General features: G+C 40.1%; 1 protein-coding gene across 2 annotated transcripts in view; it reads left to right on the forward strand.

Annotated features, from left to right (window-relative positions):
* Positions 1 to 14,919, forward strand: part of RABGAP1L (RAB GTPase activating protein 1 like) — a 542,116-nt gene that overhangs the window by 211,440 nt on the left and 315,757 nt on the right. The window lies entirely within an intron of this gene.

Here is a 14,919-nt window from a genome sequence, read left to right on the forward strand (position 1 = left end):
AAAATGTAAAGTGATCCTTGGAAATAGAGATGGGCCAAAACTGGAGCCTTTTAGCCTTATCCTCCTGAATTCTGGTTTAGATAACATAGAACCCAGATGCAAATCACCCTGGTTTTGATCTTGCAAACTCAAATTCCACCTGAGGTTTACAAAACTAAACCCAAACCATAGTCTTGTCATCATATCTTTAAAGAAGTTCAATCATTCTCACACAGATATTGTATAAAGAGATCTAAGAGTTAATCCCAGCCAAACTACTTATTAGGCAGAAGCTGAATATATGTTACATTCAAAGCAGATTTTTTTGTTAGTGCTCTAGGATTGGTAATGATCTGAAATTCTTGTTTTGCATGAGCAGTATTTTCCTTGGGGTTTATTCTGCTTTCTGTATCTTGGGAGTTGATCCAAAAACATTTTAATTCTGTTATGGTTATATATTAAGTAGAACAAGGAATAATTATGGGGACTTTCTATATTGCTTGCAATCTGAAATGCAACACTTTTGTATTAAGGAGCAAATCTTGCTTCCACATAGATTCAGAGACTCCTCTAGCAGCAGATCTATGTAAGTACTTATTACTATCACCAGAGAATGTTAATGCTTCCGAAACATTAGTTACTTTATCCTCACCCAAGTTTGAAAATGTTGGCTGTAAAATTTTCTATTATCTAAGTATGAGGAAGAAAGGTATATGGAGAACACATGCTCCCTTCTTTGTGTTGGTTGCAAAAATGTAACCATTTCATCTTGGAGGTTTAAAATTAGTCTATAAATATATATTTTCTGTATTTACAGAAAATTAGTAGTATTCTGCCTGGTATTATATCAGATCTAAACATCTCTCATCAGCAACTCTTCTGCTTTTCTTACAGGGTTATTTCAGCTTATGTTTTTCATTGCCATACTTAAATCTTATGTGGCATATATACTGTATTTCAGTACATACATTAATAACATTAATTTATTGTGTTAATGTCTGTCTCTTACCAAGTTGTATCATGGTGCTGGATTATGTGTGGGGAATGTGCAGAGGGCGTGCATTAGTTTTGAGTGGGGTTTTTTTGGTTTGGGTACCAGTTCAGCACTGCTGGGGTACGTGTTTGCTGACACGTGGGGCAATTAAGAGTGAATCGTCTGACCCCACTCCACTGTTGATCCTCCTGGCCTCATATTCCTGTCACGACAGGACCTGGCTGACTACTTCAGCACCTCCACACCTGGAGTGGGGAGCATCTTTCCTCTCCTCTCCCAAAAACAGAAATACCTTTTGGGATAGCCAGGATGTGCTGCAGATGGGATTTGGTACTAATCCAGTAAACTTCACAAATCCTTGAAGCAGACAGGACAAATTACAAGGAAATGTACCATAGGAAATCCTTCACTATCAGGCAGAAAGACGCACTAGATGACCTAATGATTCTTTTCCATGTCCACCATTTATTATGTCATAAAGCATCAAGTTCTCAGACTAAACTTCAGTGCTCTTAGTTATGGATTGTTTTTGGGGGAGGTTTCAGTTATATTATCTAAGTAGCACGCTAGCTAGAACATAAGAAAGGCCGTACCGGGTCAGACCAAAGGTCCATCCAACCCAGTATCTGTCTACCGACAGTGGCCAATGCCAGGTGCCCCAGAGGGAGTGAACCTAACAGGCAATGATCAAGTGATCTCTCTCCTGCCATCCATCTCCATCCTCTGACGAACAGAGGCTAGGGACACCTTTCTTACCCATCCTGGCTAGTAGCCATTTATGGACTTAGCCACCATGAATTTATCCAGTCCCCTTTTAAACATTGTTATATTCCTAGCCTTCACAACCTCCTCAGGTAAGGAGTTCCACAAGTTGACTGTGCGCTGCGTGAAGAAGAACTTCCTTTTCTTTGTTTTAAACCTGCTGCCTATTATTTTCATTTGGTGACCCCTAGTTCTTGTATTATGGGAATAAGTAAATAACTTTTCCTTATCCACTTTCTCAACATCGCTCATGCTAAAAAGCTTGTGTCTTATTTTTGAGAACATGTCTTTTGGAGTTGTTGTCAGCTGTTCCCTTGCAGCATTGCTCTTTTTGTGCTTTTGGCTGATTAATTGATTTCCCTCAGCAGGACTCAACATGAAACAGGGGAGTGATTTACACAACCATCCCTGCATTTCCTCTCTCTTTCCATCCTCTAATCTCTCAATGCTTTGATATTTTTAGGAAAAAATCATTCTCTTGGCTCTGTTAACTGAAAGGTTACTCACAAGAGCAAGAATCACTTTCTTAGTAGTATCTTTCATGGCTTTAAAATGACAATGGATATAATTGCCCTTTTTTTTTTTTTTTTTTGCTTTCCAAGAAATCATTCTGGGGCTTATGTTCATGTGCTCTGGCTTCTATTTTGGATAAGTTTTTTATCGTCAGTCTCTTTATTTTGCATTCTTTTAATTCTGTTCTGTCCATACTACCTAGACAGCCAGCCAGGAATAGATTGTATGTCAATATTTATTGTTTTTACTGTGCTATGAAGATATTGTATACTCTGTGAAATATTACTACTATTATTATTATTCAGATCACATCAAGAACTTAACCAATACAGTTTTAGTGGGGAGGAAATAGATAGCTTCCAACCTTAGTTTTAACAATGAGGAATCCTTGTGGCACCTAGGATTCCTCATTGTTTTTGCTGATACAGACTAACATGGCTACCCCTCTGAAACCTTAGTTTTGTCACTTAAACTCTTCCTTGAGTCAGAGCCTCAATTGAGTTGGCCCTTTAAGCCCAGATACTCTGCTCACGTTCACAGGAGAAGCTTGCTTGCTTGCTTGCTTGCAAGTAGTCGGTCAGCAATGGGTGCTCACTCACAGAAGCCATAACACTTCTCCCCTTCAGCTGCAAATTGGTCAGAGTTTCCCTTCCCACCCCACAAAAAAGTTAGGGGTTGTAGGGGAGAGAGAGCCACAGGCTTCCTCGGCCTTGAAGGTCATTTCTGGGTGGGATAGAAAGGACTGTGAGTAACCAGGGATTTTTAGAGAAAAAATTATATCAAAAGATTTTCAATGCACGTAACTGGTGTACTGTTACATTTTGAAGGCAGTCCCCACAGCAGAAAGAGCTAGGACAAAATTTTCAAACCTGGGTACCTAAAGTTAACATACTAATTCTATATTTAGGCATCTAGGTAGAGGTGGCCTGATTTTTCACTGTTGCTGAGCAACCCAATTTCCCATTGAAGTTGAGGGAGGTGTAGGTACTCAGTGACTGAGGATTCACCCTGGTATATATTTGGGGGGGAAATGCAATCTATAAACAGCTTGGTGGCATAGTAATGTGAGACTTTTTCTTCTAGCCTTTCCTCTTATATTGTAAATTATTTTATACCTAAGTCAGGTTACTTGAGCTTTTAATACAGCTCTATGCTACTTCCTGATGCTTGAAATGGTTTTTCTTAAGCCAGTGCTTTTCTGTCTTTGATTTGTAAGAGGTTCTGTTTTGGGAGGATGGATTTCTGTTCTTGTCTCTACCTTCCCTGTGTTCTTCCTTGTTTCTGCCCCCCTTCCCCCATCCTTTTCACATTTTCTGAATTCTTCCTACTTTGCTTTTCTCCTTTCCTCTCTCTCCTCCCCTGTCTGTTTCTGAGATACTATGGTCAGTCTTTTCTCACTAATCATACAAGCTCTTCTAATTGGTGTGTCTGTTATCTTCCCATCTGCTGGTCCTACTCTTCTAGGTGCACCCTGAACTATAGTGCCTTGGCTTGACATTTCACTGTATGGAATAGAAGAGAAGATGTGAAATGGGGGATCAGAGTAGCTGGACCTCTTTGATCACTTCCAACACCTTATTATCAGATCCTGACTGACTAGAAGAACTGTATCCATCTGTGTCACAACATGCCAGCATATACATTGTGACACCAAAATAAGATGAATTTTCATCTCTGAGGATCGCAATTAAAAAAAAATTCTGCCACCTAGATTAGAATGGGCAGGGATTGGAGACTAGCGGAGAAATAACTTTTGAATATGGGTTTAAGTTGTGACTTTGGTTTTGGTGATCAGGAGTCTTAGGACAGTGAAATAGAAGTGCTGTAACATAAGTAGGGCCCTACCAAATTCACAGCCATGAAAAACGCATCACAGACCCTGAAATCTGGTCTTTTGTGTGCTTTTACCCTATACTATACAGACTTCACCAAGGAGACCATCCTTTCTCAAATTGAGCATCCTGACCCAAAAGGGAGTTGCGGGGAGGATTGCAAGGTTATTTTAAGGAGGGGTCATGGTATTGCCACCTTTACTTCTGCACTGCCTTCTGAGCTGGGCGACTGGAGAGTGGTAGCTGCTGGGTGGCCAGCAGCAGCACAGAACTAAGGGTGGCAATACCATACCATGCCACCTTTACTTCTGCGCTGCTGCCTTCAGAGCTGGGTGGCTGGACAGTAGTGGCTACTGACTGAGGGCCAAGCTCTGCAGACAGCAGCACAGAAGTGAGGGTGGCAATACCATACTATGCCATCCTTACTTCTGCGCTGCTACAATTACAGGACTGCAAGACTACAATTTTAACACTGAAATTTCATATTTAAATAGCTGACATCGTGAAATTTAAGATTTTAAAAATCCTATGACCATGAAATTGATCAAAGTGGACTGTGAATTTGGTAGGGCCCTAAACATAAGTTATAGGAGTGTGTGGAAGATCTGAAAATTCATTGTCCTGATTTTCTGTACTTGCAGTTATTTCCTTGCGCTCTGATGGACAGATTGGTTGTAGATGTTGCTTTAATTAAGCCTGAATAAGAATATCTCTAAATGATCTGGTTTGTACTATCCTTAATGATCCTACTCTCATTCAGGCTGTAGGGAGCTCACAAACGTTTTCTCTGTAGATTTTACCCAGAAAGAAGATATTATTACTGTGAATAGGTAATTTCTGAATGTACTAGAGTGGCTATTCTCAAACTGCTCTGCAGGGAATTTGCTGGTGATCTTGAGTAGAGCTGGCTGGTCACATAGGTCTGGCTCTCCTTGTCTCTGGCTGCTAAATCACACTAAAAGACAACTTAAAAAAGCAGTAAATATTTTCTTAAAATTAAGCACATTGCCACAGAGATGTGTTATGATAACTATTTGAAGGGCATGTGGCCCTGGAAAGGGAGGGGAAAGTGCAAATGGGGGAGGAAATGTGCATGAGACAAGTTCTCCATGTAGGGTAGGACTACACTTACGGTGGTGTTTAGAGTACAGACACTGCATGCCCAGCTAGCACAGGCATAAGTAGCAATGTAGACGGTGAGGTACTGCTTAGGCAAGTGGAATATAGAAATGCTAGAACCTTAGGTTGGTCTATACCATACATGGCTCTCTACACAACAAAGCAGAGCCTCTCACATCCACACTGCTGTTTTTAACGGTGTAGTGTCCCACTGCCTCACTGCTTCTGGAGCCTTTCCCCACTGCAGTGAAAGGCTCCAGCAGTGGAGAAAGATTCTGGCAGGAGTAGACGGCAGGGAAAGGTTCCAGCAGGGATAGACAGCAGGGAAAGGTTTCAGCAGGTCTCGATTGCTGGAACATTTCCCATCTGCCAGAGGCTTTTATTGCCACGTGTAGCTACATGTATCCTATACACCACTGCAAGTGTAGACAAGGCCTAAGTTGTGGACCACCTCATGGAAGGATTTGAGACTCCAAATATTAGACAGTCTAGACTGGATTTTAGAAAAGATTGTACTTTATTGAGAAATGAACTGCATAAAGAATCGGGTGGAAGGACAATTTGTCCAGGATCACATAATCTTCAAACAAGACCTGTATGATTACCTCTTATATTATGAGGATGAAGAACTTTTTGGCAAACATACTGAACACCTTGAGACAAATCCTTATGAGGAGTTAATGGATTAGGAAGTAAAAAATAAAAATAAAAACAGAACAAATTCTCCCTCCCTACTGCATCCCTTAAAACTTCATCCTCAGGATTTAGACATTAAGGAATGAGGAGGTAGTACCTAACAGACATCACTGTTAGACATTAGAAAATAAGGAATTCTTCATCAGTAGTAAAACAAATTAATGCATTTGTTATTTTTATTGTTGAAGGGTAATGGGAGAGACCAGAAAAAACAGATTTAGTAATAATATCAGTATTATACTGACTAGCAGATTTTTTTGTTTTTGTAGTAATGGTCCCAAATCTTTCTAGCTAAAAATAAAGCATATCAGAATACGAAGTACCGAGAATGAATGAACTAACTGGCATACTCGCTCTCAGTATGGTTGCTGAAAAGACAGATGAAATGTATCCTTTTATGGGACAAATGCTCCTGCAATCTTTTTACTGTTGTACATATTTAATCACAAGCATTTTATATAAAATGACTTTCTGGCTAGTCTCGGTATAAAAAGATGAATCCACATCAGCGGCTTGATGAAAATCTGGAGTAGTATAGGAATTCTTATGCTACGTAACATGGTATTGCCTCATCTTCAGCCATAATTTTCCTTTAAATGTTCAAATGCTAATAAAATATAAATAATTGCTTTAATAAAGATGAATGTAAAAGATGACTGTAAGTTTAAAGTTTGCCTGTGCAAGGCTGCATACATATACAAAATAATATTGTTCCTACAATTGAGAACTGTAAGCAAGGGATATACTTGCTGCATCAGTGAACATAACAAACACCATACAAATGGCAAGATATATAGGTTAGTTCTGAAAATAATAGAAATGTAGGACGGAAAGGACCTTGATAGGTCATCTAGTTCTATCCCCTTCAGTGAGACAGGACCAAGTATTATCTAGACCGTCCCTGATAGGTGTTTGTCTGACCTGTTCTTAAAAACCTTGTATGATGGAGATTCCACAACCTCCCTAGGTAATTTGTTCCAGTCCTTAACAACCCTTACATTAGGAAGTTTTTCCTAATATTTAACCTAAATCTCTCTTGCTGCAATTTAAAATGGTGATGAAGATTTAAAATAATGAAAAATGTGGTCAGTATATACAGAACTATATAGTTTTTTGATTGAAAAGATAATATATGAATGTCACCAGAGCTAAAACTTAGCAAGGAATATTAAAATTATGGAAATTAAATATATTTCTAAAATATTTAAGCAACATTTTTCAATAATCTGATTCAAGAAAATGATACTTAGGAAAATAAAAATAATAAAAATATCAGAATGGAAGTAAAAATATAATATATATATATATATATATAGACTGCAACTGACGTTAAAAATGTATACCTGGTGGGTAAAAGTAAAGAGACAAGCTCAGGTCATTATTCCCTACTAGCGGTCACTTGTTGACCTTAAGGACAGTAGCTTTTCCCTACAAGCTTAAACTCCAGTCTACATAAGGTATTTTTATAATTCCTTTTAAAATGTTCCTTTCCTTTATATATGCTGCAACTTGTTATCTTCTGAGGCTTCTGTTTGAAATTCAGTGAGTCAAATTAAGCCCTAATGTGTGTGCAGATTTCTTGTAATCAACGGAGTTGTACCAGCTTACAGCAGGATTGAATTTTCCCCAGTAGGTTATGCTGATATTCAGTCCATATGAGAGCTTGAGCCGTATGGCAACTGCCATCTTGAATACATAAAGTTATAAATATTTTCCTCGGTTTTTACAATATCTTTTATATTTCATTCAAACTTAATTTTTCCCCATTGAGTATTTGTGGGCACCTCCTTGTGTCGGTGGGGGGTAGGGATTGAGATGGGGAAGGAAATGGAATATCCATGACTTAATTTCAAGGGTCCACATTCACACTCTTTAAATACCTTCAGTTTACAGTAGGGACTGTTTGCAGTTTGTTTGGCAAGGTCACCAGTAGTTGGTTCACAAATTCCTCGTGCTTACTGCTGTTTTAGTAGTGTAGTTTGTTTTATCACAGGAATAAGTGCATCTTCCCTGACATGCTGTTGTGTTGCAGACAAATTTCTGTAACTGTGTCTTCAGTAGTGCAGTTCTCTAGCAGATAAGAATGGAATAGAGAAAGTTACTTGCCTACAGCTGCAGCTCTCTTTAAAAAAAAAAAAAAAGTATGCTCCAAGGAACATCTATCATCATTAATGTTTTCAGGTTGTTTCAAAGAGAGAATTAGTAGTAGTCAACTGGAAATGACATTGATCTGCTATTAAGAAGGATTATTCATTTTAAATGTTGAAAATCCTATAACACTTGCTAATATTCTGAATACCTTATCTAATGTGTAGTATAAATTGAAGTAAATTGCTATAATTACAACCAAAAAGTCATTCTGCTCTAACAGGATGAATGGCATTTCATTTCTAAGTGTTTTATTTTTATGCTGTACACATTTATTTTAGTATCATAATCAAACCTTTTATATCTTCAGTTTCTTTTTCATCTCTTTATGAACTTTTCCAAACCTCCTTTGTATTATTATCTATTTGCATGTAACATGGTTCTCTTTAATCTACATGCGCTGCGTGCCTAGCTATGTAGTGGTCAGATTTACTGATTCAATTTAATAGGTAGTAATATAGGATGCGGTCTCATTATTTTGATTTCTAGACACATCAACAGTCTGGGAGCCATTTAGGGATACTACATGCATGAAAGATGCGATAGAAAACGAAATACATTGGTTTATCTCACACCTACCTTCCTCGCCATGTGATCAGCTTTACTTCATATATATATATAAATAAAAAAAATAGGGTAGCAGTCTAGTCACTGCTACTCCTGTCAGTTCTCTGCCAGCTATTATCTCCACTAGCACAGTGGTTACTATTAAAAAGGCAGCATTTATTGTTATGAAACTGCAATGTTTCCTGTAATTTGATAAGGAAATAAGATGTTGTAACTGTTGGTAAATGCTGATGTTTTAATGCAGACACTGTAAGCTGCTGCTACCATTCTGTGCTACCAAAATTGCTTGCCTCTTCTGTCACTAGTTCTGGTGGTATCCCGAAGAGGAAGAGAGACAGGTGAAGAAGTGCTGACATTTATCTCCTTAACAGAGAATTGCATTTGCTATAACACTGCAGTTTGGTTTCTATGAAAACATCTAAGGAGTTTCCAAAATGCATAAGGAAGCTGTTAAAGTTGTTCACAGCGTTACTGATATTGGGACTTTCACAAAGTCCATACGTATTTACCCCTTCTAAGCTTTGGAGGCAGGGTTGGTGTCCCTAGCTTCTTTGCCAGAAGCTGGGAATGGGCAACAGGGGATGGATCACTTGATGATTACTTGTTCTGTTCATTTCCTGTGGGGCACCTGGTATTGGCCACTGTCCGAAGACAGGATACTGGGCTAGATGGACCTTTGGTCTGACCCAATATGGCAGTTCTTATGTTCTTGTAGGTGTGAAGCTGCATTTTTCACATAGGATCAATTCCTTCCCTTCTCAGCACCCTTGCCTGTCCTGCCTCCTCCTCCTACGTACAAGCTGCGTTGTTTCAGAGTAGCAGCCGTGTTAGTCTGTATCCGCAAAAAAAAACAGGAGTACTTGTGGCACCTTAAAGACTAACAAATTTATTTTAGCATGAGCTTTCGTGAGCTGCAGCTTGAGCTGCAGCTCACGAAAGCTCATGCTAAAATAAATTTGTTAGTCTTTAAGCTGCGTTGTGATATCCCAGGATCATAACTGAACTTTTGCTAACCAGAGTTGAATCAAAGAAGAATGGTGTGTCTCTTGGCCTTCTAGTAATACAAGGCTGAGGGCATACAGTGGTATATTATATTAGTTAGTATGTTAAAAAGATAACCGCAGTACCCTTTAGGAAAATAGATGTTTAGTTTGAGGGTTTAACTGTATGTGAGTACTGCAGTGCAAATGCTGCATTCCCATGGAATTTAGTAATAAAGGCTGGGATTTTCAAAGGAGCAAAAAGGGGGCTTGGCATCCAGCTTCTATTGAATTTCAGTGGGATTTAGGTGTCTATCTCCCTTAGACCAAGTGAAAATTCAAAAGTGCTTTTACTTGCCAACTGTAATGACTTTGCTCAACCATTTTAATATATATTAAAATATAATATCTGAATAAGTGAGCTTTTTTGGAACTAATATTGTTTCACAATCAACTATAATATTTAGATGGAGGCCTGTAGACTAATTTATTCACACAACTGTTTGTGCATACATTTAGCATAAGAACATGTAAGAAAATAAGAACAGACATACGGGATCAGACCAATGGTGCATCTAGTCCAGTGTCCTGCATCTGACAGTGGCCAATGCCAGGTACTTGAGAGGGAGTGAACAGAACAGGGCAATTACCAAGTGATCTAGCCCGTGTCATCCAGTCTCAGCTTCTGGTAGTTGGAGGTTTAAAGATACCAGGAACCAGGGCCAGCTTTAGGCCGATTCCCCTGAATTGGGCTCTGCGCCTCAGAGGGCCCCATGCCCTACAGAAGAGTGCCTAACTTTTTAGTTCTTACTCACCTGGCGACGGTCCGGGTCTTCAGTGGCACTTTGGCAGCGGGTCCTTCACTCTTTCTGGGTCTTTGGCATTTCAGTGGCAGGTCCTTCATTGCCACGGAAGACCCAGAGCGAGTGAAGGACCCGCCGCCAAAGTGCAGCCGAAGACCCGGACCACCGCTGGGTATTTGAATCGGGCCCCACACTACCTAAAGCCGGCCCTGCCTGGAACATGGGATTGCATCCCTGACTATCTTGGCTAACAGCCATTGATGGATCTATCCTCCATGAACTTTCCTAGTTCTTCTTTGAACCCTGTTATAGTTTTGGCCTTCACAACGTTCCCTGGCAATGAGTTCCACAGGCTGACTGTGCATTGTGTGAAGAAGTACTTCCTTTTGCTTGTTTTAAACTTGCTGCCTATTAATTTCATTTGGGGACCCCTAGTTCTTGTGTTATATGAAGGAGTAAATAACACTTCCTTATTCACTTTCTCCATACCGTTTATGATTTTACAGACTGCTGTCATATTCCCCCTTAGTCGTCTCTTTTCTAAGATGAACATTCCCAGTCTTCTTAATCTTTCCTCATACAGAAGCTTTTCCATACCCCTAAACATTTTCCTTGCCCCTCTCTGTACCTTTTTCAATTATAACATTTTTTTGAGATGGAGTGACCAGAACTGCATGCAGTATTCAAGGTCTGGGTGCACTGTGGATTTATATAGAGGGGGAGGGATAGCACAGTGGTTTTGAGCATTGGCCTGCTAAACCCAAGGTTGAGTTCAATCCCTGAGGGGACCATTTAGGGATCTGGGGCAAAAATCTGTCTGAGGTTGGGTCCTGCTTTGAGCAGGGGGTTGGACTAGATGACCTCCTGAGGTCCCTTCCAGCTCTGGTATGCTATGATTTTCTGTCTTATCTATTTCTTTCCTAATGGTGCCTTACATTCTGTTAAGAACATAAGAAAGGCCGTACCGGGTCAGACCAAAGGTCCATCTAGCCCAGTATCTGTCTACCGACAGTGGCCAATGCCAGGTGCCCCTGAGGGAGTGAACCGAACAGGCAATGATCAAGTGATCTCTCTCCTGGCATCCATCTCCATCCTCTGACGAACAGAGGCTAGGGACACCATTCTTACCCATCCTGGCTAATAGCCATTTATGGACTTAGCCACCATGAATTTATCCAGTCCCCTTTTAAACATTGTTATAGTCCTAGCCTTCACAACCTCCTCAGGTAAGGAGTTCCACAAGTTGACTGTGCGCTGCGTGAAGAACTTCCTTTTATTTGTTTTAAACCTGCTGCCTATTAATTTCATTTGGTGACCCCTAGTTCTTGTATTATGGGAATAAGTAAATAACTTTTCCTTATCCACTTTCTCAACATCACTCATGATTTTATATACCTCTATCATGTCCCCCCTTAGTCTTCTCTTTTCCAAACTGAAGAGTCCTAGCCTCTTTAATCTTTCCTCATATGGGACCCTCTCTAAACCCCTAATCATTTTAGTTGCTCTTTTCTGAACCTTTTCTAGTGCTAGAATATCTTTTTTGAGGTGAGGAGACCACATCTGTACACAGTATTTGAGATGTGGGCGTACCATGGATTTATATAAGGGCAATAATATATTCTCAGTCTTATTCTCTATCCCCTTTTTAATGATTCCTAACATCCTGTTTGCTTTTTTGACCGCCTCTGCACACTGCGTGGACATCTTCAGAGAACTATCCACGATAACTCCAAGATCTTTTTCCTGACTCGTTGTAGCTAAATTAGCCCCCATCATGTTGTATGTATAGTTGGGGTTATTTTTTCCAATGTGCATTACTTTACATTTATCTACATTAAATTTCATTTGCCATTTTGTTGCCCAATCACTTAGTTTTGTGAGATCTTTTTGAAGTTCTTCACAATCTGGTTTGGTCTTAACTATCCTGAGCAGTTTAGTATCATCTGCAAACTTTGCCACCTCACTGTTTACCCCTTTCTCCAGATCATTTATGAATAAATTGAATAGGATTGGTCCTAGGACTGACCCTTGGGGAACACCACTAGTTACCCCTCTCCATTCTGAGAATTTACCATTAATTCCTACCCTTTGTTCCCTGTCCTTTAACCAGTTCTCAATCCATGAAAGGACCTTTCCTTTTAACCCATGACAGCTTAATTTACATAAGAGCCTTTGGTGAGGGACCTTGTCAAAGGCTTTCTGGAAATCTAAGTACACTATGTCCACCGGATCCCCCTTGTCCACATGTTTGTTGACCCCTTCAAAGAACTCTAATAGATTAGTAAGACACGATTTCCCTTTACAGAAACCATGTTGACTATTGCTCACGAGTTTGTTTTTCTATGTGTCTGACAATTTTATTCTTTACTATTGTTTCAACTAATTTGCCCGGTACCGACGTTAGACTTACCGGTCTGTAATTGCCGGGATCACCACTACAGCCCTTTTTAAATGTTGGCGTTACATTAGCTAACTTCCAGTCATTGGGTACCGAAGCCGATTTAAAGGACAGGTTACAAACCTTAGTTAATAGTTCCGCAACTTCACATTTGAGTTCTTTCAGAACTCTTGGGTGAATGCCATCTGGTCCCAGTGACTTGTTAATGTTGAGTTTATCAATTAATTCCCAAACCTCCTCTAGTGATACTTCAATCTGTGACAGTTCCTCAGATTTGTCACCTACAAAAACCAGCTCAGGTTTGGGAATCTCCCTAACATCCTCAGCCGTGAAGACTGAAGCAAAGAATCCATTTAGTTTCTCCGCAATGACTTTATCATCTTTAAGCGCTCCTTTTGTATTTTCATCGTCAAGGGGCCCCACTGGTTGTTTAGCAGGCTTCCTGCTTCTGATGTACTTAAAAAACATTTTGTTATTACCTTTGGAGTTTTTGGCTAGCCGTTCTTCAAACTCCTCTTTGGCTTTTCTTATTACACTCTTGCACTTAAGTTGGCAGTGTTTGTGCTCCTTTCTATTTGCCTCACTAGGATTTGACTTCCACTTTTTAAAGGAAGTCTTTTTATCTCTCACTGCTTCTTTTACATGGTTGTTAAGCCACGGTGGCTCTTTTTTAGTTCTTTTACTGTTTTTCTTAATTTGGGTTATACATTGAAGTTGGGCCTCTATTATGGTGCCTTTAAAAAGGGCCCATGCAACTTGCAGGGATTTCACTTTAGTCACTGTACCTTTTAACTTTTGTCTAACTAACCCCCTCATTTTTGTATAGTTCCCCCTTTTGAAATTAAATGCCACAGTGTTGGGTAGTTGAGGTGTTCTTTCCACCACAGGGATGTTGAATGCTATTGTATTATGGTCACTATTTCCAAGCGGTCCTGCTATAGTTACCTCTTGGACCAGCTCCTGCGCTCCACTCAGGATTAAATCTAGAGTTGCCTCTCCCCTTGTGGGTTCCCGTACCAGCTGCTCCATGAAGCAGTCATTTAAAGTATCGAGAAATTTTATCTCTGCATTTCGTCCTGAAGTGAAATGTTCCCAGTCAATATGGGGATAATTGAAATCCCCCACTATTATTGGGTTCTTAATTTTGATAGTCTCTCTAATTTCCCTTAGCATTTCATCATCACTATTACTGTCCTGGTCAGGTGGTCGATAATAGATCCCTAATGTTATATTTTTACTAGAGCATGAAATTTCTATCCATAGAGACTCTATGGAACCTGTGGATTCGCTTAAGATTTTTACTTCATTTGAATCTACACTTTCTTTAACATATAGTGCCACTCCTCCCCCTGCATGGCCTGTTCTGTCCTTCCGATATATTTTGTACCCCGGAATGATTGTGTCCCATTGATTGCTCTCAGTCCACCAGGTTTCGGTGATGCCTATTATATCTATATCCTCCTTTATCACAAGGCACTCTAGTTCACCCATCTTATTATTTAGACTTCTGGCATTTGTGTACAAGCACTTTAAAAACTTGTCCCTGTTTATTAGCCTGCCTTTTTCTGATGTGCCAGATTCTTTTTTATGTGACTGTTTATCATCTGATCCGGCCCTTACATTATACTTTTCAGTCCTCTGCTCCTGACTATAACCTGGAGACTCTCCCTTAAGAGAAGTCTGTGTCCGATCTACACGCTCCTCTGCAGCAGTCGGCTTTCCCCCATCTCCCAGTTTAAAAACTGCTCTACAACCTTTTTAATGTTTAGTGCCAGCAGTCTGGTTCCACTTTGGTTTAGGTGGAGCCCATCTCTCCTGTATAGGCTCCTCCCATCCCAGAAGTTTCCCCAGTTCCTAATGAACGTGAACCCCTCCTCTCTACACCATCGTCTCATCCACGCATTGAGACTCTGAAGCTCTGCCTGCCTACCTGGCCCTGCGCGTGGAACTGGGAGCATTTCTGAAAATGCCACCATAGAGGTCCTGGATTTCAGTCTCTTCCCTACCAGCCTAAATTTGGCTTCCAGGACATCTCTCCTACCCTTCCCTATGTCATTGGTACCTACATGTACCACGACCACCGGCTCCTCCCCAGCACTACACATAAGTCTATCTAGATGCCTCGAGA

The sequence above is a fragment of the Mauremys reevesii genome, linkage group 8 (genome assembly GCF_016161935.1).
Source record: "Mauremys reevesii isolate NIE-2019 linkage group 8, ASM1616193v1, whole genome shotgun sequence".
NCBI classification, from domain to species: Eukaryota; Metazoa; Chordata; order Testudines; family Geoemydidae; genus Mauremys; species Mauremys reevesii.